This window comes from Chiloscyllium plagiosum, unplaced genomic scaffold (assembly GCF_037043375.1).
Source record: "Chiloscyllium plagiosum isolate Xiang-an unplaced genomic scaffold, Cpla_swu_hap1 HiC_scaffold_12, whole genome shotgun sequence".
In the NCBI taxonomy this organism is placed as follows: Eukaryota; Metazoa; Chordata; class Chondrichthyes; order Orectolobiformes; family Hemiscylliidae; genus Chiloscyllium; species Chiloscyllium plagiosum.
Window position 1 is genome coordinate 49,549,809 of NW_028270150.1, and position 25,635 is coordinate 49,575,443.

The 25,635-nt window shown below is 40.7% G+C and overlaps 2 pseudogenes; one reads left to right on the plus strand and one right to left on the minus strand.

Annotated features, from left to right (window-relative positions):
• LOC148148536 (uncharacterized) overlaps positions 1–25,635 on the plus strand; it is a 219,428-nt pseudogene that overhangs the window by 102,953 nt on the left and 90,840 nt on the right.
• LOC148148537 (uncharacterized) lies at positions 15,644–21,615 on the minus strand (annotated as a pseudogene).

Below are 25,635 nucleotides of genomic sequence, written 5' to 3' on the forward strand. Positions count from 1 at the left end.
TATCTGACACTGGCAAGCAAGAACCTGGATTGAAGTGTGTGTGCTTCAACGCGAGGAGCATCCGAAATAAAGTGGGTGAACTGGCAGCATGGGTTGGTACCTGGGACTTCAATGTTGTGGCCATTACGGAGACATGGATAGAGCAGGGACAGGAATGGCTGTTGCAAGTTCCGGGATTCAGATGTTTCAGTAAGAACAGAGAAGATGGTAAAAGAGGGGGAGGTGTGGCATTGTTGATCAGGGACAATATTACAGTTGTAGAAAGGATGTTTGGGGACTCGTTAACTAAGGTAGTATGGGCTGAGGTTAGAAACAGGAAAGGAGAAGTCACCATGCTGGGAGTTTTCTATAGGCGTCTGAATAGTCCCAGAGATGTAGAGGAAAGGATAGCAAAGATGAATCTCGATAGGAGTGAGAGAGGCAGGGTAGTTGTCATGGGGGATTTCAACTATCCAAATATTGACTGGGATCACTAAAGTGCAAGTACTATAGATGGGTCAGTTTTTGTCCAGGATGTGCAGGAGGGCTTCCTGATACAGTATGTAGACAGGCCTACAAGGGGCAAAGCCACTTTAGATTTAGTACTGGGTAATGAGTCTGGCCAGGTGTTAGATTTGGAAGTAGGTGAGCACTTTGGAGACAGCGATCACAATTCTGTCAGGTTTACTTTAGTGATGGAAAGGGATAGGTGTACTCCACCGAGCAAGAGTTACAGCTGGGGGAAGGGAAATTACGATGCAATTAGGCAAGATTTAGGAAGCGTAGAATGGGGAAGGAAACTGCAGGGGATGAGCAAATTAAAAATTTGGAGCTTATTCAAGGAAAAGCTCCTGTGTGTCCTAGATAAGTATATACCTGTCAGGCAGGGAGGACGATATAGAACGCGTGAGCCGTGGTTTACAAAGGAAGTGGAATTCCTGGTCAAGAAGAAGAAAAGGCTTATGTTAGGACAAAATGTGAAAACTCAGTTAGGGCGCTTAAGGGTTACAAGGAAGTCAGGAAAGATCTAAAAAGAGAGCTCAGAAGAGCCAGGAGGAGACATGAGAGGTTGTTGGTGGACAGGATCAGGGTTAACCCTAAGGCTTTCCATAGGTATGTCAGGAATAAAAGAATGATGAGAGTTAAATTAGGGCCAATCAAGGATAATAGTGGGAAGTTGTGTGTGGAGTCAGAGGAGATAGGGGAAGCACTTAATAAATATTTTTCGACAATGTTCACTGTAGAAAATGAAAATGTTGGCGAGGAAGATACAGAGATACTTGCATCTAGACTAGAAGAGATTGAGGTTCACAAGGAAGAGGTATTAGAAATACTGCAGAGTGTGAAAATACACAAGTCCCCTGGGCCAGATGGGATCTATCCTAGGATCCTCTGTGAAGCAAGGGAAGAGATTGCCGAGCCTTTGGCATTGATCTTCAAATCATCATTGTCTACAGGAATAATGCCTGAGGACTGGAGGATAGCAAATGTGGTTTCCTTGTTCAAAAAGGGTAGTAGAGGCAACCCTGGTAATTACAGACCAGTGAGTCTCACTTCAGTTGTTGGTAAAGTGTTGGAAAAGGTTATAAGAGATAGGATTTATAACCATCTAGAAAAGAATAATCTGATCAGGGACAGTCTGTACGGTTTTGTGAAGGGTAGTTCATGCCTAACGAATCTTATTGACTTTTTTGAAAAAGTGACCAAACAGGTAGATGAGAGTAAACCGGTTGATGTGGTGTATATGGATTTCAGCAAGGCATTCAATAAGGTTCCCCACAGTAGGCTATTATACAAAATGCGGAGGAATGGGATTGTGGGAGACATAGCAGTTTGGATCAGTAATTGGCTTGCTGAAAGAAAACAGAGGGTTGTAGTTGATGGAACATGTTCATCTTGATGTCCAGTCACTAGCAGCATACCACAAGGGTCGGTGTTGGGTCCACTGCTGTTCGTCATTTTTATAAATGATCTGGATTAGGGCGTAGAACGGTGGGTTAGTAAATTTGCGGACGACACTAAGATCGGTGGAGTTGTGGATAGTGACAAAGGATGTAGTAGGTTGCAGAGAGACATAGATAGGATGCAGAGCTGGGCTAAGAGGTGGCAAATGGAGTTTAATGTGGACACTTTGGCCGGAGTAATTGGAATGCAAAGTACTGGGCTAATGGTAAGATTCTTGGGAGTGCAGATGAGCAGAGAGATCTTGGCGTCCATGTACACAGATCCCTGAGAGTTGCCACCCAGGTTGACAGGGTTGTTAAGTAGGCGTACAGTGTTTTGGCCTTTATTAATAGAGGGTTTGAGTTCTGGAACCAGGAGGTTATGCTGCAGCTATACAAAGCTCTGGTGTGGCCGCCCTTGGAGTATTGTGTATAGTTCTGGTCACCGCATTATAAGAAGGATATGGAAGCTTTGGAAAGGGTGCAGAGGAGATTTACTAGGATGTTGCCTGGTATGGAGGGAATGTCTTATGAGGAAAGGCTGAGGGCCTTGAGGCTGTTCTCGTTAGAGAGAAGAAGGTTGAGAGGTGACTTAATAGGGACATACAAGATAATCAGAGGGTTAGATAGGGTGGACAAGGAGAGCCTTTTTCCAAGTATGGGGATGGCAAACACGAGGGGGCACAACTTTAAAGTGAGGGGAGATAGGTATAAGACAGATGTCAGAGGTAGTTTCTTAACTCAGATAAGTAAGGGTATGGAATACTTTGCCTCCAACGGTAGTGATTCGCCAAGTTTAAGTGCATTTAAGTCTTCATTGGACAGGCATATGGATGTACATGGAATAGTGTAGGTGGGATGGGCTTCAGATTAGTATGACAGGGTGGCACAACATCGAGGGCTGAAGGGCCTGTACTGCACTGTAATGTTCTATGTTCTATATTCTATGAAGTTATGAGAGTTCCAGTGAAACACAAGAATCACAATGCAAGGAAACAAGTATCTTGTTTTGATCGATAGCTGTGGCAAGTGGCCAATATCACAAAAGACACAATTGCTGAGGTTTTTCCAACTGACTCAGGCATATGGTTAACACCACCGGATCAGCCAGCATTGAAACAGGCTGTAGAAAGATGTGTAGAGATTGTGAAGCAAGGTGACATTCAAGGTGTCAAGCCAGGCAATCCGTTTCATCTTCTCTTTTGACACATGGCTAGACAATTTTCTACTCTCTTACAGAGTCACACAATAGTCTACAACATGTGCTCAGGTTACAAGTTTGTGTTCAATCATGTTAATAGGATAAGTTTGCCTTGTAAAGCTCAAAATTCAGTCCCAGTATGACCAATATATTCCATTCAAGTTTTGCTGTTTCTTTAACTTTCGTTTCTCTCTGTAAACCTGATATCAACAGCAAACTAAAGGAAAAGCAAGGTGAAGTGAAGATGAATTGTGATACATAAGGTATGAAATTTAGAAAGTTCAATGGTGCTCAGGAGGTCATAGTGACAAACTGTGAAACTGTTTTCTGTCCCAGTCAAAACCATCTGCCACTGAACACCACACAGGAAAGGACACAAGATTCTGCCCTGAAAGTGTGGCAGCATAACAGAATCAATCAGTGAAGCAAACTGAGACAGGGTCTTTGGTTAAGACAAATTAATAACTGACACTGTCCCAAGTGGAGTTGGTAGTCAAGGTTAAAAGTACATGTTTGACACATTCCGGGAAATTCTTATCAGAACTTTGTTTTGTTTCATGTTTAGAATTCTTCCCAATAATCTTTGCAATATTTGCAAATTCTTTAATACTTTGCAATGAAACTCGGTATCTTTATGGAAACACTTCTTGTTAATGTTTTATAGAAGATGACAAAATTCACACATGATTTGTTGCAGAATGCAAAGCAAGGAAAGTATGAGTCTATTCTTTTCCCACAGAGGCAATGGAATAGCAGCTGAATTACTCATTACTATCTTTCTATATTCTTACCTTTCTCTATCTTTATCTTTCTATCTCTTTGTCTATTTCTATTTCTATTTTTTGATCTTTCAATTTATCTTTCACCTTTATATTTAAGAATAACTGTGCTCAGGTAAAGAGACAATCTATTAAAGCATTCTATCCTAACCTGGTCCCCACTCTCTATCCACTGTCACTTTTTCCATCAGTAACCACAGACAGTTGGTCAGCAGCAGGAAGCCATGCTAGTTGGGAACTCCAACACAGCAGATCCAAAAATGTCTCGCTAAGACTCAGCAATTTAGTACCAACTGGAGACTGAAGACTGAAACCTGAGATGCTTGGGTAATGTCATGTTCAGGGTGGCATCAGGTAATTTATTTCAAGTCCTGGTGAACTACACTAGTAGTTCTCTCAGGAGATCTTTAAAACTCTTCTCTGCAGCAGTGGAATACAGACCAAAGCCTCATTTGACTTTTATAGAGGTTTTAGGGAAATTCGTGACAATAATCGCTAGTCTTCTCACCTCTGAGTCTAGACTGACATTGAAGTGCAGCACTGAAGAAATACTGCTGTGTTAGATGAGACTAACAGAAGCCTTACCTGCCCCTCTCGGCTGGTCATAAGGGCTCCCACGACGCAGATCAAAGACGAAATCTTGCTCAGTGTTCAGCTCAAACTTTATCCAACGCCCAATATCACTGAATTGGTTAAGTGTTCATTATCCCATTGTGTTTGTAGTTCCTACAGTGTAATTTTACCAGTGACTATATTCCAAACAGCCCACCTACTGACTCTTCAAGCATCACTTGTTATGCATCTGTCAGAATATACAGATTATACACTGGATTAATCTGTCATCTCAGACTACATTGAACTAGAGTGCAAGCAAATCATAGTCAATCACAATGACTGGTAAGAAGGAGAGCTTCCAAAGTACTTTAAGGGTTTTAAGCACTGTCAAGTCACAAAGTAATGAAAAAGACCGTATAAAAAGATGTTTGTTTTCTTTGAATTCTTCAATATACCATGTGTTTATCTTCTTTCCATTGGTATAATGATATATTAAGAAGTAATTATACAGAACATCATGCAAAAGATCTACATTTTAGCAGAGATTTTGGGATATACTTGCCCAACAATTTTAATTTCTCAGACTTTATTTTGTCATACTTTATAGTATAAATACAGCATGATGTACAAGTCACAATGCATAAAAACATAGCACTGTTAAACATAAAATGTTTTTTCCTGTTGAGTCAGTGGTTTTTTCCAATGAAGGCAGGAAAACCAATAAGACGTTCCCAGGGAGCCACCATGTTGGAAAGTTATCAAGAACATGAGAAATGGTCTCAGAGTCAAGAAAGGAACAGGTTGTCAGTGGTCCACTGGATATGGATAAGGAAATAACAGCAAGCGATGAATTGATAACAGGACAGCTGAGAGAACTTGTCGTAGCAGAGACACAATTTTCAGCTTGGGGTCAGTCAACAGATCAGGAAGGAGGAAAATAAAAAACTAGAGACATAAATTGAAGTCTACTCAGTTTTTATTGCCAAGTTCATAGTTCATCTATGAACTGTTGTAATTTCATTCTGTCACTATCGCTCTACAACAATAGAAGGCTGAGGCAAGTATAGAGCAGTGTTTATTACTGACAAAAAGAGAGCCAGTGCTGTTTTGTTGTTTTAAAACAGGATATGTATTTCCAATATGTGTAAATGCAATCATATCTCTGACTTTTAACTATGTAAGAACAGTTTTCTCAGAAACAGAGTTCTCCTTTGCAGTCCAAGTCCTAGCATTTTTCTCAAAGATAAAGCAATCTAACTGAATCTATTCTTGCTGAATGGTGAGGTGGAATGTTTTCAAGATTATCCCCTAGCTGACAGACATAGAATCATAGGATTTTAAAGTACAGAAGGAGGCTGTTTGATCCATTGTGTCTAGCTCCAGAAAAATCCACCCACCTAATCCCATTCTCCAGCCCTATCTCTGTAACCCTCTAACTACATCACTTTCAAGACATGTACACACAAGAAGGTCAGATAACTTATTCTATGATTGCAGGAGCCCATGATAAGACTGTCCCCAAGCCAAAAGCAAGTGCAAAAATTAGAATGGCATTGTTTACCCTACAGGAGAAATAAAATGTGGACCATTAAAAATGAATATTTCTGTTAATTAGATTCCTTGGGAAAAGTCCTTTGTGAAGATCTGGTACTCATTACTGTCAGACATGCCACAGACATCCCTTAAGTAAACTAAGAGATTAAATTGGAGGGAAAATGATTATCATCAGATGTTTATATTAAAAATAAAGTTAATTTTACTTATGGTGATGTCCTAGTCCATCGGGGATGTAACATGCCTTGTTAGCAAGCCCCATGTACCTTTTAACTTTTTAATTTAGTTAAAAGGTACATGGGGCTTGAAAATGCACAGTATTAAATAACCTATTTTCAAGTCTTTCCAGACAAACATTCAGTGCTTCAGAAGGATATGTGATGGAAATAAAGTCACATGCCATATCAATAATTTAGCAGAATTGCGGCTCCAGAATGGATAGATAGATTTTTTTAAAAAATCTTTGTTCAAAAGTGCATATGTTGGAAGAACAATTTTGGATTCATCTGTGATGTCTTCATGTCAAAAGTAGTTATCAACATCCAATGACTGAATAAGTTGTTGGGTGGAATACCATCAGCAAAGGTCACTGCCTAGATGAGGCAGAAAGCCTTGGAGAAATAATGATCAGATCTTTACATCCGCTTTTTGTTCCTATCGTATAAAATGAAAGAAAAACCATGAGTGGGAGGAACAAATGTGCAATAAGAAGACTGTTTGTTGCTGTGTGGGTAGTCATGAGGAGTTAGGTGCACTGCTTTAGGAAAGAGGTCACTGGAATCTGAGACATTTTCGTTGTAACTGTTTGTTCACATTCTAATAAAAATATACACTTAGGTTCAGCAAGAAATCCAGACTTTCACTTCTCATTTCAGAGAATCTCCACCATCATACTCACATGATATATTATTGCTGACGCAGTTTTTCTATTGATTTGTGAAGTGTTGACTCCTGTATTGTACGCACATGAACACACACAGCAAGAATCTTGATTCACAGCTTGTGTCTCGTCGGGTGCTATGTCTTTAAATTCTTTTATGTTTTTATTTTAGGTGTTCAAATATTCATTGTTGCCCATTTTGATTCTTACCTTCTGCTATCTGTCTTTTGAAAGTATTTCATCTATGTCTATCCAGCTGTATATTCTTTGTGCTGCATTTACCATTTGAATCATTTTAGCTTCTAAAAACAATGTGGATGCGGTAAAATGCAGTCCCTGGTCCGATTTGGAACCGCTTGAATATAAATATAAAGAATCAATAGTTTAAAAGGGCAATTTCCTACAGTAATGATACTTTCTCCAAAGTTAGCAATTTATCACAATGGAGAAGAACCATCCTATCCAGACTTTCAAGGTAACATGGAGTAGAAATGAAGAACTGGAGATGTAACAGGCTTTTCTATCAGAATGATAATGTGAAAGCTGCTCAGTTTTTGGCTGATAAATAGTGCTTTTAAATAATTCTGTTTCAGTAAATAATTCAATACAAATAATTTTTTTCAGAAATTTTTTATGTGGGTAAACTCAAAACTCAAAAATGAGAAGTCCAGATAATAGCTCCAAAATACATTCAGAGCAGGGGAATGCTGTGTGATATCAGAAAGATATTCAGAAGGTTAGTCTGTGCCATATTAATACAGCCACCTCCAGGTAGGTATTGCCTTGACACATTTATCTGCCCATTAGGATAGTCAGAAAGTTCCTTCCTTGAAAAGAAGCCTAAATTGACCCCATGAGCCACCATCCAGCCAAGGTATTTCTCACTTTGAACATTGTTGATATAGTGGAAAGTGAAGAAGGTTATCTAAGATGATGAAGAGATCTTGATCAATTGGGTCAATGGGCTAAGGAATGACTGTTAGAGTTTACTTTGGATAAATGTTGTGTGCATTTTGATAAAACAAACAAGGAGAGGACTTCTACAATTAATGGTAGGGCCCAGGGTAGATTAGAGAGAACTAGGGGTCAAGATATATAATTTTTTGAAATTTGCGTCACCTGTAGATAGGGTGGCTATAAAGGTGTTTAACATGCTTGCCCTAATTGCTCAGGCCTTTGAGTATAGGAGTGGGATATCATGTTGAGGTTGTACAGGATGTAGTGAGGCCACTTCTGGAGTACTTTTAGAGTTCTGGCCATCCTGCTACAGGAAGGATATTCTTAAATTGGAGAAAGATCAGAAAAGATTTACCAGAATGTTGTTGGGAATGGAGGATTTGCGTTATAAAAATAGATGAGGAATTTTCACTGGAGCATAGGAGGCTGAGGGGTGACCTTATAGAGAATTCTAAAGATGAATGACAGGATCTTTTCCCTAAGGTAGAGGAGTTCAAAACTAGGTTGCACATTTTTAAAGTGAGAGGAGAAGGATTTAAAAAGGACATGGGGGCAATGTTTTTACACAGAGAGTGGTTTGTATGTGGAATGAAGTGCAAGTGGAAATGATGGATGCAAGTACAGTTATAAAGTTTAAGAGGCATTTGGATAAATACATGAATGGGAAAAGTTTAAAAGGTTCTGGGCCAAATGCAGGCAAATGAGACAAGTTTGGTTTGGAAATATGGTCAGCATGGAATTGTTGGACCAAAAGGTCTGTTTCCTTGCTGTTGACTCTGTGACTCTATGCTACTTCACCTTTAACTTGTCTCACTTCTCTAAGGAGTGGAAATTAAAAACTAGAGGGCATAAGTTTAAGGTGAGAGGGGAAAGATTTAAGAAGATGCTGAGGGGCACCGTTTTCACACAGAGAGTATGTGCATATATGGAATGGGCTACCAGAGAAAGTGGTTGAGGCAGGTACAATAGCAACATTTACAAAAACATTTGGGCAAGTACATAGATGGGAAGGGTTTAGAGGGATATAGATCAAATGTGGGCAATTGGAACTAGCTTAGTGGGCACCATGGACCAGTTTGGGCCAAGCAGCCTGTTTCCATGCTGTTTTACTCTATGACTGTCAGTCAAGGGTGTAGCAATGGCCTGGTGATATTATCACTGGATGGTTAATCCAATGATTCAAACAATATTCTGGAGACCTGGATTCTAATCCCACCATGGACGATGGTAAAATTTGAATTTAATAGAAGAGAGGGAATTCAGAGTCTAATGAACACCATGAAACTATTGTCAATTGTTTTAAAATGCCAACTGGTTCACCAATATCCCTTAGCAAAGGGAACTGTCATGCTTGCCTGGTCTGGCCTACATATGACTCGAGACCCACAGCAATGTGGTTGACTTTCAACGGAACTCTGGGCAATTAGGAATGGGCAATGAATGCTGGCCCAGCCAGTGATATCCACATCCAATGAATGAAAAAAACATGGGTACCCATGTGCCTCCCAGCTATGTCTGTCTCTTCTTGAGGTATATGGAAAATCCCTTGCTCCAGTCCAACTCAGAACCCCAACCGCAACTCTGTCTACAATACATCGATGCTGTCGATGATACTGCGTTCTGTTCTCGAACAGGATTAGCATAGTTATAGAGTCATAGAGATGTACAGCACAGAAACAGACCTTTTGGTCCAACTTATCCATGCTAGCCAGATGTCTGAAATTAATCCAGCCCCATTTGCCAGCATTTGGCCCATATCCTTCTAAACCCTTCCTACTTATGTACCCATCCAGATGCTTTTTAAATATTGTAACTGCATAGCCTCTACTACTTCCTCTGGCAGTGCATTCTATACTGGCACCCCCTGTGTCTAAAAGTTACCCCTTAGGTCCCTTTTAAATCTTTCCCCTCTCAAATTTTGCTTCCAATTTCCATCCTTCTCTCATTTTCCCCAGTCCATCTTTGACTTTTCTTTCCGTTCCTTGACTTCACTGTTTTCATTTCTGGGGATAGTTGTCCATCAATATACTTTACAAACTCACTGATTCCCACAGTTACCTTGAATAAACTTCCTCACATGGCTGCTTCCTGTAGTTTCTCTGTCTTTATCATATTGTTCTGATGAAGCCACTTTCCACTGGAATGTCTCTAACACCATCTCTTTTTTCCTCAAATGAGGATTTCTCAGCTGTGCCCACCCCATCTCCCATGCCTGCCCTAACTCTTTTCCCTCCTTCTCAAAGCAATGAGATTGTCCTTGTCTTAACTTTCCATGCCACCAGTCTCCCATTCAAAAGGTTATCCTTTTGGGTATAAGATTAACTTGCAAAATCAGAGGCTATGCCTATGGGTGGTCTTACAAAGCTGCTAGGTCTTGAGGGTAAATATGGATTCCCATTTAAGTGGTCACGGGGGAGGGAGGTTGTGTATTTTGGTATATTCATTACTCCAGTTCTGCATCAGTTGTTCAAAGCTAATTTTGTTCAATTATTTGACAAAATCAAACAAGACCTGCAAAGATGGGAGACGCATCCGGTCTCATGGTTGGATCGGATAGTGCTTATTAAGATGCATATTTTCCCCTGTTTGTTATACCCTATGGGGATGCTTCCCCTGATTTTTGATAAGCAAACGTTCAGGAGACTGAACAGCTGGTTCAGCTCTTTTACCCCGGCCCCCCATTGAGTTAGCTAAACTGCAATTGCCTCACAGATTGGGGCGAGTGGATCTCCCAGACATTAAAAACTATCAGCTCATCTCGCTTTTATCTTACGTGAGTGATTGGGCTTGTGGGGACCCCCTTTCAAAATGGTTAGATATTGAAACCTCTCAGGCAGGTGCCCCCTTACTAGCTTGCTGTTTTTGGACAACATGAGGACAGTTATGGAATATTGCCATAACCCAATAGTTATCAATACTGTTAAAGCATGTAGGGCAATTCAACTGAGGGAAGGCAATATTGGCAAATCATCTTCTCTTACACCTGTAGTGGGTATGCTGGGCTTTCAACAGGGAATGATAGATTCAGGATTCAAAAATTGGGAAGCTAGAGGTGTGTCTTGCATGGGTGATTTATTTGAGGGACACACAATGATGTCCTTTGATCAATTAGCACGGAAATATGAACTATCTAACAGGGACCTCTTTAGTTTTTTTTCAAGTTAAGGGATTTTATTAAAAAAAAGACTACACTTTTGACTGATCCCTACAAATCTGACATAGAGAAGAGGGTGCTCAGTGCTAAGAGTACACGTTCTGTCAGCACTTAATATCATTTATTGGGGGGGGTGTGGCCTCAGATGAGTTCGATCGACTCTGCAGGGTGTGGGAGAGAGCTAGGCGTTGAGAGCAGATATTTGGGAAAACACAAGAAAGATATCAATTTGCAATAGGAACTCTGCTTTACAGTTGAAGATTCTCCACAAGGTCCACTTGACTCCGGATCGTTTGTCAAAATCTAAACCAGGGGTATCTTCAATATGTCCTAAGTGCAAGGTTTGCATGGACACCCATTGTCTATGGTCCTGTGGTAGACTTCAAACACACTGGAGTACTGTGGCGGGTGCAATGGAGAGGATTTTGGGTGTAAGGGTGGAAATGGACACAATCTCTCTTCTTCTTGGCATGCCCAGTGTGTTCCCTGTAGATGCACAAAAGAAAAAAACTTCCTAATATTCTCACTTTCTGCACAAAAAAGAATATCTTGTTAGGTTGGGTATCCGAAAAACCCCTGGCCTGTCAGGTTGGTGTAATTTTGTTATGGAGCAATACCCCTTAGATTTTCTTACAAGTATGGTACACCACGAGACTGAGAATTTCTATAAGACATAGTGGCACTTTTTGGAATACCTGGACACAGATTTATCTGCTACATTAATAAAAGCTTTTATATCGCCGTAACGATTGTATTTTATGAGTTCAATATCCAGAGAGGGGTAACTGCAAGCGCATGTGTGTTTTGTTTGGCTGAGCTGAGTTATTACTATTTATTAGTTTGTTGTTGGTTTTTATTTATTTAGTTAAGTAGTTAGTTGGGTTTTTTAACATATATTTTTCTATATATATTCATACATTTGTACATGAGGGCAGGTTGGTTTTTTTTTACTTTTTTTGGCGTTCTTTCGTTGTATTGTTTTAAATTGTATTGTATTGTATTGTTTTAAATTTTAAAAATCTATTTTTCAATAAACTATATTTAAAAAAAGATTATCCATTCCCATTTCTTCCACATCCAGCAAGGAATCACCAGCCAAAATATCTTCACTGGTCCACTCTTTCATTATTCCGAATGTTCCTTCACTCCCCCATACAGTTGAAAAGGTGTATCATTTACCCTTTTAACTCCCCATTGTCCAAACCCACTAGTCAGTTGAAGCAGTATTTCACTATTATTTCTTTCAGTTTAACTTACTGTATTCACTGCTCACAATGCAGCCTCCCCTATATTGGTAAGACTAAATCCAGACTGGGTGACTGCTTCACAGAACACCTCTGCTCTGACTAGAAGAACAGCTCTGATCTTCCACTTGCTTGTCATTTCAATAAACCATTGAGTTCTCATGCTGATATATCCATCCTGGGCCTGCTGCAGTGTTCCAATCAAGCACAATGCAAGCTCAAGGGACAGCATCTTATTTTCCACTTTGGCACTTTACAGCCCCAAGGACTCAATATTGAGCTCAACAACTTCAGAGTGTGACCTCTGTACCGTCAAGTTTTCTAACATCCTTCAACTGCAACCAAATATTCCCTTACACGCACACAGACAGACACACACAGACACACAGAAAACCCAGTCACATACAACATAGACAGTACACATATTTGCATACACACATACGGATGAACATATATACACACACATCACACACACATAAAATTCCATGAACGTATATATACACACACAAACATAGGCACATACACACACATACACATGAACATATATATGCACACAAACATATACACACACTTCACACATGGTATATATGTACATGAACATATATTACATATATATAACATAGACATACACACACCACATAGACGCACATACACATATACACACGCACACATATATAGACACATACACATGAACATATACACACACATAGACACATACACATATTTACACACAACATAAACGCATACACACATATATACACAAGGGTATGTATATATACACACATATACACATGCTTACACACGAATACTTGTATATATATATATATATATATATACGCAAACATGAACACTTGCATGTACATACACAGACACAAGTCATGTCTTGAATGGGTTTGATTGACTTTGCATTTAGAAAGTAGCCTCATTTTCTGCTCTTTACATCTTCATTCACATGCTTTTTACATCTCCCTATCTTTCTTTTGCCACCATTAGCGATGCCTTTGTATTTGACTCTGAGTGCTCTTAAACTTGTACTACCTGCACCCCTTTCCCCCTCTGTCTAGAGCATTAAAACTTAATTTTCCAATCTCTTCCATTCTGAAAAGTCCTACCAGGTGTGAACCATGAATTCTTTTTCTCATTTCACAGATGCTTCCAGACCTGCTGAGTTTCTCCAGTATTCTTGGTGTTTGTTTCAGATCTCCAGCATCTGCAGTGTTTTGCTTTTATCACTCGTGGATTTGGTTTCAATTTATTGTGATGTTGTCCCACATGATGTAATCTCAACTGTGTAAAGGGCCATCTAAAAATGAAATTTGGACAAATAAGTGATTTGAACTAAGAGTGAAAGAAGTCTCATCCTTTTGGACTGTCAGTGGCTGTGTCTTGATGAAAGGGTGCATTGTTTTATGTACTAATTGCTAAAGCATGGGGTTGGATGCAGCCTACTATCTACTGCATGAGAGAAGGCCTGGCTGAACATTGTCAAGAAGACCAGCTCTAGGAAACATTGTACCATGATGCCAGCTTCAGTGCTGGTGTCTTCATGACTTGCAGGTCAAGAAAGGTGAGTCTGAGCTCCAGCATCTGCAGTCCTCTCCTTCTCCTAGGAAAGGTGAGTAGCTGTATGTTGTACACTTCACCCCAAACCGACACGTTGCTTTCTCGTCAAGCTGAGTCCATCACATGGCACCCATGCTTTCTTTCCATATACTTATTCACCTCCCTTCCTTTCCTCACTCTCATCTCACTCATCTTCATTCCTGACAGTCCCTTTCACAACCACTGCAGAATTACAATTTTGGTCTCTTTCTCCTCATTAGAGTAGAGAGCAGAACACAGTCAGGAAGGGGGAGAGAACAACAGCTGCTCTCCAGAGACTGAAGTTGACAGCTGTGAATGAAGAAGGAATGGAAATTAGTGCCACTTCAGTGTCCCAGACCACCTGGGGCTGCAAGCTCATAGCTCTCTTGTCAAAAACGCTCAGTCACAGGGATTTGGTTTCAACAGCAGGTGAAATCTAACCATTTTCATAAAGCTGAGGCAGGGAAACAGAGAGAGGGGGGAACAGACAGAGGGAAAGCAAAACAGAAAAAGACAAGTTCAGAGACAGGGAAACAGGAAGAATGAGAGAGTGAGATGATCAAAGACAGGGAAATAGAGAGGGAGGGGATTAGAGAGAGGGAAACAGGAGAGGGAGAGAGAGAGAAACAAAAGGAATCAGAAAAAGGGAAATGGAGAATGGGGGGATGGTATAGAGACAGGGAAACAAAGAGAGAGAGAGGGGATCAGAGAGAAGGATACAGAGAGGGAAAGAGAGTATTAGAGACTGAAAAACACAGAGAGAGAACAAGAAAGAGAAAAGAGAGAGAAAGAGGATGGGACAGGGAAAGAGAGAATGAGAATGTGAGACGATCAGAGACAGAGAAGAGTAAACACAGGAAATTACAGACAGGAAAGGGGATCAGATACATGAAAGAGAGGGAGAGAAGATCAGAGACAGGAAAGCAAGCAGAGAGGAAAAAATGTGTGGAATAGAGACAATTAATTGGAAAATAAGGACAAAATATAAAAAGGAAACTTACAAAATTATCCAGCTAATCTTCCAACTGCACCAATTATTGATTACTTAGACATTACTTAGTAGTAATGATTGTGATTGTTGGAGGTCAGTCATCTCAGCTCCAGGACACCACTGCAAGAGTTGCTCAGAGTAGTGTCCTCAGCCCACCCATCTTCAGTTACTTCATTAATAGCCTTCCCTCCATCCTGAGGTCAGAAGTGGAGATGTTTGCTGATGATTGCACAATGTTTAGCACCATTCACAACTCCTCAGATACTGAAACAGTCCATGTTGAAATACAGCAAGGCCTGGACAATATCTTGGCTTGTGCTGACAAGTGGCAAGTAACATTCTCATAACACCGAAGCCCAGCTATAACCATCACCAATAAGGGACAATCTAACCATTGCCACTTGACATTCAGAAGGGGATTCCCACCCTAAGGGCATCGTGGGTCAATCAACAGCACATGGACTGCAGCGTTTCAAGAAGCAACTCATGGATGGATAAACTAAAAAATGAAATTGGTTGAAGAGCAGCCAGTGAGGACCATTTCTAACCCAATTGCTCAGTGGGTGAGGTGGTTAACTTTCCTTTAAATTCTCCCCTAGGAACCTATTTGCAGTTAAACTTGAGAGAAGTAGAGGAACTACCAAACAGGATTCTACCGTCTCAACATCCTGGTGTTTTCTAACTTCTGCAAATGATAGGAAATAGACAATGTGGACACAGTAAAAAGCCTCTTAGTGAAAAGAGGAGAGCAACAACAGTTTGCATTCAAATTTTAAACGATATTTCCTCATAGATAACTGATAAGCCCAATTGGGTTGATTTACAATTTTTGTTTTTATTTCAAAAATATACTTTATTCATGACAAAAATCTCTTTGTATATATACATTGTCACAAAAGCAGCTCGGTACTGGACAGTTGCATATCAAGTAACAAAACATTGGATCTTGACTCTGTGCAAAAAAACCAAAGACTATTAAACATACAATACTCTTACGTACATATATTTGAGGCACTAGGAGGAGCCAATAATGGAACAGACCTCCCATTTACATTCAGCAGAAAGACCTCAGACAGTGGTCTCTCCCTGCTGCGTCTTGACTGCAGGCTACCCAGCCTTTAGTGTGTCCCTCAGCATGTAGTCGTGGACCTTGGAATGTGCCAGTCTTCATCAGTCAGTCGGGGTCAATTCCTTGTTCTAGAAGTTTCAGCCAGACCAAAGAGCGTCTTTCACCGAGTTGATGGTCCTCCAGGCACAGTTAATGTTTGCCTCGGTGTGCATCCCAGGGAACTGACCGTACAGCACAGAGTCCCGCGTCACGGAGCTGTGCGGAGCGAACCTCAACAAAAACCACTGCATCTTCCTCCAGACTCCCTTTGCAATGATACATTCCAGAAGAAGATGGGTGACAGTCTCAATCCCCTCACAGCCACTTTGAGAGCAGTGTGCAGTGGTGTAGACTGACCAGGCATACGTAAAGATCCTCACCCCCAGCCAAGTGATGTTTTGGTGCTTGTTAGAAAGTTTTAGTGATGAGGTATTCTGCCAGATGACTTTGACAGTCTGCTCAGGGAACCACATGACAGAATCCACCCTCTCCTTTTCCCTCAGGGTCTCGAGGATGATATGTGCTCACCACTTCCTGATAGACTTGTGGTCAAAGGTGCTTCTATTTGCAAATTTCTTGACAACGGCAAGGAGATACAAACAGTTCAATTACTTGGAGCGTTCCACAGCAGCGATGCCAGTCCCATCCTTCGCAACACTGGGGACAGGTAGAACCTCAGTACATAGTGACACTTTGTGTTTGCATACTGAGGGTCTGTGCACAGTTTGACGCAGCCACACACAAAGGTGGCCATCAGGATGAGGGCAACATTGACCACGTTCCTCCTTTTGTACATGGAGTCCCTGCAGACCCAGTCTATCATAGGCTTCCAGATGAAATGGAAGATGGCTCAAGTGACTGAAACAATGCGGCTTCGGGGATGGGCCAGACCTGCACCAAGTACAACAGAGAGAGCGCCTCATACCCGATGACCAGGTTTTTACCCTCAATGGAGAGGGAGCGGTGCCCCTAAAAGATCAGTTTCTGCTTCACTGTGGCATTCCTCCTAAGATTTTGTGCATGTCCGGCCCCTCTGAACCATATTCCCAGCACTTTCAGGTAATCTGGCTTGACGGCGAAGGGGATAAAGGATTGGTCGGCCTATTTCCCAAAGAATATGACCTTGCTCTTGCCTTGATTTACCTTGGCTCCCGATGCCAGTTTGAACTGGTCACAGATATTCATGAGTGTGTGCACTGACAGTGGGATCCAGGCAAAAAAACGGCAATGTCATCATAATCCAATAAAGTCATGTGGGAACTGGACAGAGTAGAGATGGAGAAACTGTTCCCACTCCTGAAAGGGTCAGGCAGAAGAATGCACAGTTAAGTAATTAGTCAAACCAGCAATGAGGAAACATTTTTTCATGCAGTATGGAGTTAAGGGTCTGGATCTGTGTGAACAAAATTCTGCAGTACAGTCAAATTCACCTCCTAAAGCCCACAAAACACCAGGAAAAGTTCAATCGTGGTTAACCAATTAGAGAGAGGTCAATTCCCTCTCTCACCTACATGCATGAGCGAGACAGAATCCAGGAGGTGCTGTTCATTCAGATACAGATTTTGTCTCTCTAAAACTACAGTCACAGATTCCCTTGTTCAAGAGATAGAATTAAAGAATGGTTCTGGTGCAGAAGGAGGCTATTCATGCCAGTATATCTGGATTAACTCCACAAATGAGCATTATAACTCAGGGCTAATCTCTTGCCATGTCCCCAAACACATGAGCTTGCCTGTGTGAAATGACTCAATACAAATTTGGATAGACTGGGTCCCAAGGTCACAAGTTTTGAGATACTTTGCTTGTACATTATAACATAATTAGGATAGAAGGCATCAAAATTATGAACAATGATTCAAACAATTATCTAATGCCATCTTCAATGCTTCAATTAAACCTGCCTCTGCCGACTTCCAGACATTGCATTCCAGATTTGAAGTATCCATGTGAAAAAACTTTTTGCACATATCAGTTTCTTTTGCAAATAATTTAAAATTTTTAAATCTTTTTACAAGTGGGAAAGGTTTCTCCTCAACCATTCTGCTCAGCCCCCTCGTGATTTTGAAAATCAACAAGAAGTCCAAAAGAATCTCTCACCCTTAAATATTTCTGGAATGAACTGCCTGATGGTATGCTGGAGGTAAGATCAACTGAAGTACTAAAAAGGGAGTTAGACTACTTGTTGAAAGGAGCAATCTGCAGCTTTATGGGAAGAATGCAGGAGAATGACAATAAGTGAAAATGTCAATCAGGCCACAAATGTAGATTATCTTTTTCAACCTTAAGAATGAAAAGAAGCAAAAATACAGGGGGAACCTACAACATCGAGCATCAAACAGCCCTCATAAGGAAGGAATGATTGCATTGAAGCAGATGTGTTGCAAAGTATGAAACTGAAGCCAACTATCTTTTTGCCTCTAAAAAGCAGCTCAATCCAAAGTCCAGAATAGACTGGGTCCCAAGGTCTTTGGTTCTAAAATACTTCACTTGTATATTACAATTTGTAGAAAGATACCAAAATTACAATCATGCTCTAAGCTGAAATTAAAAAGCAAAATATTATAAATGCTGGAAATCTGAAGTCAATTTAGAATTCTGGCAACATAGCGCAAGGTCAGGCAGCATATGCTAAGGAAGGACAAATGTCAGATCGTATTTATGTTTTTTGACCTTTTGTATAAGAACCCAGAATGTGATAATGCTGTTTTGAGTAATCTTTAATAAGAAACTGGAAAGAAACAAAGCTATTACATAACGTTTCTGCAGAAACATGTTGCAGTTCTTTGAAACATGTGACAAAAAGGATGAGTGAACATTGACATTCAAGCTGAACTTGAAGAGTCACAGTTACACTTTTGAAAATAATGCCCTTTTATATATGCGCCCACATGACCAGGTTGTAAATGAGAGCTAGTTTTGAAAGTTTGGCTCCATATACTTTCTGAAACAGGAATGAACGCCCACACTAGATGCTTGCTCTGTTGTGCTATTTGCAGAAACTATCATGCTGGAATTAAAACTAGTGCAAAACCTTTCAGATGCATAAAAGATAAATAACATAACTTTTCATTTCTGAGTTACTGTCACCTTCTTATCATGGCAGCTGGATTCTAAATGATTGTAATTGCAGAATACATTTTTACAAATGAGAATGTTTTAATTAGTGATAATGTTGAAATGTTTCATGGTCCATACGTTAAATTCTTGTTGCAAGTGAATGGCAATGCATTAATTTAATTGAGAGTTTCAACTGTTTCATAAAACTTGAATGAAATTTCAATACTCTTGAAAATTGCCTGATGAAGTCTGGAATGACGACTTTTACAACCAATAAGTTCTGCTCTTAGGTTTTCACATACTTAATTTATTTACTTCCCTCATAGAAGATTCTGCAAACATCCTCCAGCCTGCACATCCCTGTCCCTATGCATTCACTTGTTGAGTAACCAATACCAACTCCCCACCCCCACCTCCAAGAATCAGTCACCAGCCTCCCCTCACTTCCTTAGCAACGTGGCAACTCATCATCTCCTGGCAAAATATCTGCTGGTGATACAATACTGCCCTCAATGCTTGAGATATCAAGAAATAGATGAGTCAAAAAATTTCCAACCTAATATTAAGAAAAATAAAGCCATTGGTTTCAATACCACCAAAACCTGTCTTTTTGCCGCTGTGGTGTCAAAATATCCCATAATTATAACACTGCAAGATGTCAATTGGCCCACGTTTCTTTGCCACATGAACAGTAGTCCCAATCTAACATGTTCATGTTGTTTCTATATCTCTGTCTCCGGGTTCCTTCTGTACAGTCCCGCGATGGGGTTCTTTAATTTATTATGGTTCAAACTGCTGAGCCCCTGGGTGAGAAGGGGTACATTGGATCTGCTTGCTAATCCACCTTCACTTACTTACAAAAAGACAACATGGTAACATCTTGTGGGAAAGGATGCAGGGTTTGAAAGTATAACTAAGTTCTCTAACACCTTTCGCAGACTTGAATTGTTAACACCACTTCCTGTGACAAAGCAACTGGTTTTACTTTGACCACTTGTCACAGAATCCCGCTATTTCACTGGCACTGTGTGATGGTAGTGAAGGGAGCAGACTGGGGAACAAATGAGCTATGGATTGTCCCCGGAATAGCAGTAATCAATCATAGCCTTGTTCCTTTCCTATGTTTGGGGCGCTGGGACATTGTAATACTTTGATCCAACTACAATTGATGTAAATTAACGGTCCAAGGATCAAACCTGAAAACAACTAGACAGTAAAGTCATAGAGTTATACAGCGTGGTGTCAGACACAACACTGGGATGGGATGGTCGCCCAATCCTTTTGAGTGAATGAGCCTCTTGGCTGGAATTGGACCTAATTGATACTTGATAAGACAGGTCTATCCCACACAGGGCTCTCACCAACACTCCAGCCAGTGCCAGAAGTGCATTTACCAACTGAGACACGAGGAAATCATAATACATTTTAATTATCGTTAATCCACCTGTTGGAATATGTTATGAATACTGACTCAGGATGGGTGCCACACCCTCTTTGCACTTTCCCAATGTCTGTGTAAGTCTACTTCCCTTCTGGTGCCCCATACTGTGTAGTGTCTGCTATTTTTGTCAATACTTTCTGTTATGCTCTGGGGATTTTTGAAACATCGTCAGAAATCATATTTCCATTTCAGAAAACAGAATCACTTCTTGTTTCCATTTGAATATCAAAAGGTCAGTTCTTTATACATTGCTTCGTTGTGAAAATGTAGAGAAGTGTGCACGTTAACCTCAAACTGACAGTCGGATTTGTAATTTACACTCAGGTATACTTCACAAAGATTTCCACATCCTTTAATACTTTTCTGAATTTTACAGAGGCAGAGATTGAGATCTCACAGTACCTTTAAGAGGCTGGATGCACTGTGAGGTGACCATTTAGACTGCCTCTCATATCGCAAAGCGAGGGTAAGTCTGAAATAGGCTGGGTGAAAGAGGAAGAGAGCTGCCTGTCCTACTGGGTGTGGAATATCAACAAGAACCCTGCAATTCCTACAGGGGATCCACCCTCTGTCAAGGAGCCAAGAAAAACAGCCCCAACACACATTTTACAATATTCCAGAAACCAAGCAACAGACATCAGGAGCTTTTTTAAGACCCAATACGGGATCAGTGCCTGCGGGACAGCATCACAGACCCAAATAATCTATGCTGGATCAGACCGGCTCGAGTGTTGGTGAGAGCGCTGTGTGGGATAGACCTGTCTTATCAAGTGCCAATTAGGTCCACTTCCAGCCAAGAGACTCATTCACTCAAAAGGATTGGGCAACCATCCCATCCCAATGGTAAGTGTCTGATTCCATGCTGTATAACTCCATGACTTTACGACCACAGCTGCTCTGTGTTTTCAAATAGCAACTGAGGACATGTATGGCATCTCCCAATCCTTCACACGTAACCGTATCTGTGATGTAAACGATACCATTTTGTCCACCTTCCCATCCTTCCTCCATGATGAGGAGAGTCAAGCAGCTTGGCATTGCATTTATTTATCATCGCTGGCTTCCCCGAGGGTCCAGGGCACAATGGATTGCACCAACATTGCTTTGGGAGCACCTTGACACTGACCTGTAGTGTTCAACAACAGAAAAGGCTTCCAGTCCATCAATATTCAACTTATACATGACCATTGATGCCGAATCTTAGAAGGAGATGTTCCAGATACACTGAGTCCTGCCATGAACGTTATATGCTAAAGAGCTCCCAGGTTACTGTGTCCTTCCAAGCTCCTTGGAAGATACAGGGATGGCTGCAGGAAACAAGGGATACCCCCTCCAAAAATGGTGTAACACTCAGATTGGTGCAGAATGAAGATATAATGCTGCTCACAATTCCATGAGGGTCACTGTGGAACAGACCATTGCTCTCTTTAAGATGAGATTTTAGTGCCTGGGTCGTTGCAGCAGGGCCTTGCATCATAACCCAGAAAGGGTGTGCCACATCATTGTAGTGCCTCAAAACTGAAGCCAACAAAGGGAGAATGCACTGGATGCAGGAGAGTTGGAGCATTGACAGCAATCTTCTGAGGATGAAGATAAGGATAATGATGAAACATTGATATGGAAGGCTGTCCAAAAAGTTATGACAGAATAACACATTGTTGACTAAGAATCAGTGAGAAAAATCATTTCAGGCCATGGCAGACCAGATGTTATGGGTCTCACTCAACAAAACACTTTAACTGACAATGGGAAAATTCTGCCCTTAGTTTTTAACATTTAGGTACCATCCCCTGCCACCAAAGTAAACCTGGATCCAAAATGGTCAGTGAGACAGAAACAGACATCTTTCTTTGTGGATAGAGTTTATTAAGTGCTCAATTTCACGGCTCCTTCCACACATCATTCCCAGCTTTATAGATGTTTGTAATCATTCTGTACAGACATCGTACGTTACACCTTTGGAACACGTGGGACTTGATCCGAGGTCTACTAAACCAGAGGACATTACCATTGCACCGCAAGAGCTCCAGTTCCATCTTTATCTATTACATAGTCAATTAATTAATCAATTAACATAAATCATTTATTTACATATTTCCTAAATTAATCAGAGGCATTATGAATGTACATGCCCTTTAAACTTTGTAAGTGTTGATGACTGTCACCAAACCTGGTTCTCACTAGATATGGACAATTCTAATTGTGCTGGCTCAATTATACTGTTCTGAATAGTTTTAGACTTTAGAACTATCATGACATAAATTAGATTTTTAAAAAATTATTTTTCCTTGCTTTCTCATTTCTCTCTTGCCTAATGCTATTTTTATTTCCTTTTTATTGCTAAGTACCTCTGAATCATTTACTTCATCCTCTTTAATTTACCCTTCTGCTCAGCCCTTTTGCTGTTTATTTACCAATGACTTAGTCCTGTTGATTAAAGAGATAGCCTATGACTGTAAAGGGTCAAGAGCAATTCCAACTCACAGCAAATTTCATTAAATCCTAATTTGCACAAAGTTCTGTTCCTTAGTTTCATTTTCTGTTAAGGAGGCTTTATATGGGAATTTTTCATGCATTTTGAAACAGAATATTGTGGCATATTGATCACATTTTTAGTGCTAAATAGACTATTTGCAAACATGTAAGCAGCTGTTTTCATGTTTTGCTTTTATGTATTCTGGTGACAAACCACAGATCACACTTAATGGAGATAGCAACCAGTTAGATAGATTCAAGCACAGACCTTCTCATTTCGCGAGATCCGTGTGCATCGTACTGCACATTTCCTGTGTGGTGACTCAAACCTAAATTTTACTCTTTTATACAGCACTCTTGGCATTCAAACGGACGCTTTTTCTGAGGCAAAATACAAACAGGGTTGTCATGGTTAAGATGGTGACAATGATAAGTTCTGCAGCTTTACAGCATACTGTGCAGGAAGCCTCCTTTTTGGCAATTAAACCCTATTCCTACCAACACATTTGCTTTCACCCCAGTTTCCTCCAGGTTAAGTGACAACAGATGAACTGAATATTTTGATGGACAGCAATCAGACTTTTATTGAGCATACATCACCTCCCCTCGCACATTGGAAGAAATGAACCCCTCCTTCACAGCAGTAACTCAGCAATGTAAATGTCATCTTACTGTGTGAGAATCCAACAATGGAGAAATATTGCTGTGCTCTGATAGTAGTTACACAAAGATGTGAATCAGATCAGAAAACAGCAACACATGTCCTGAAATCAGCCCTGAATGTTCTGAAATTCAGAATCTGGGGGAGAACTTGATTTCAGATTTTGAGGACAAAGATAACTGTGGCAGTGATCCTCCTCAAATCCCTGCAGGCTTTGGCATTTAAGGAAGAAATCTGGTGGCTTTCTGGTTCTGTAAAATCTACATACAACACATGTTGGGGTCCTAATTAATGCAGACCAAAGGCTGCAACTTTCTAGGGACTTCCACTAACAGTCCAATTGGAGTTTGTTAGATGTGTAATCGGATCACATTTTGGATATAGTGGGTCTAAGCCTTATATCAAGTATTTGTCAGGTCCAATGAACAGTCACACAAGCACAGACCAAACCATCAAGTGGCATTTAAAAATAAATTAGAGTAAAATGGGAAGACTGACCTTCATGCATTATCTCTTATCAAACGTAATGTTGAAGGAATAGATGGTAAAACATGCATATGGCACATCTGTCTCACTTTGTATAGTTCAAAATGGAGGCCCAGTGCAGCTAGTTTAGTCACTGTTGTAGGAAATATGGCTAAGACAAAAAAATCCGCAGATGCTGGAATCCAAGACAGATAGGCAGGCAGCTGGAAGGACATAGCAAGCCAGGCAGCACCAGGAGGAGGAGAAGTCGATGTTTCAGGTGTAACCCTTCTTCAGGACCCTTATAACGTTTAGTCACTGCTGTAGGAAATTTGGCAGCCAATTTGAGCACAGCAAACCTTAACAAACAACAATGTGATAATGATAAGAAAAACTGTTTTTGTTACATTGATTGAGGCCAGGATATTGACTGGGACAATGGGAATAATTCACTTGCTTTTATTTGAATATATGCCATGGGTCAGAAATGGCTCTAGTTTAACATCTTATCCAAAAGACAGCAGAACTTAGCGTCATAGAGACATAGAGATGTATAGCATGAAAACAGATCCTTCGGTCCAACTTGTCCATGCTGACCAGATATCCCAACCCAGTCTAGTCCCACCTGCCAGCACCCAGCCCATATCCCTCCAAACCCTTCCTATTCATATACACATCCTGATGCCTTTTAAATGTTGCAATTGTACCAGCCTCCACCACTTCCTCTGGCAGCTCATTCCATTCATGTACCACCCTCTGCGTGAAAAGGTTGCCCCTTAGGTCTCTTTTATGTCTTTCCCCACTCACCTTAAATCTATGTCCTGTAGTTCTGGACCCCCCCCCCCCCCAATCCAGGAAAATACTTTGTCTATTTATCCTATCCATGCCCCTCATGATTTTATAAACCTCTATAAGGTCACCCCTCAGCCTCCAACGCTCCAGGGAAAACAGCTCCAGCCTATCCAACCTCTCCCTATAGCCCAAATCTTCCAACCCTGGCAATATCCTTGTAAATCTTTTCTGAGCCCTTTCAAGTTTCACAACATCTTTCTGATAGGAAGGAGACCAGAATTGCGCACAATATTCCAACAGTGGCCTAACCAATGTCCTGTACAGCCACAACATAACCTCCCAACTCCTGTACTCAATACTCTGACCAATAAAGGAAAGCATACCAAACGCCGGCTTCACTATCCTATCTACCTGTGACTCCACTTTCACGGAGCCATGAACCTGTACTCCAAGGTCTCTTTGTTCAGCAAAACTCCCTTGGACCTTGCCATTAAGTGTATAAGTTCTGCTAAGATTTGCCTTCCGAAAATGCAGCCCCTCCCATTTATCTAAACTAAACTCCACCTGCCACTTCTCAGCCCATTGGCCCATCTGATCAAGATCCCATTGTAATCTGAGGTAACCTTCTTCACTGTCCACTACACCTCCAATTTTGGTGTCATCTGCAAACTTACTAACTATATCTCTTGTGCTCACATCTAAATCATTTATATAAATGACTTATTGTGCATTCCTACATACCCTTGAGAAAATTATAGTGAGTTACTGTGCTGATACGTTGGAAGTTTCAGGACCTTGACTGGGTATCAGTGAAG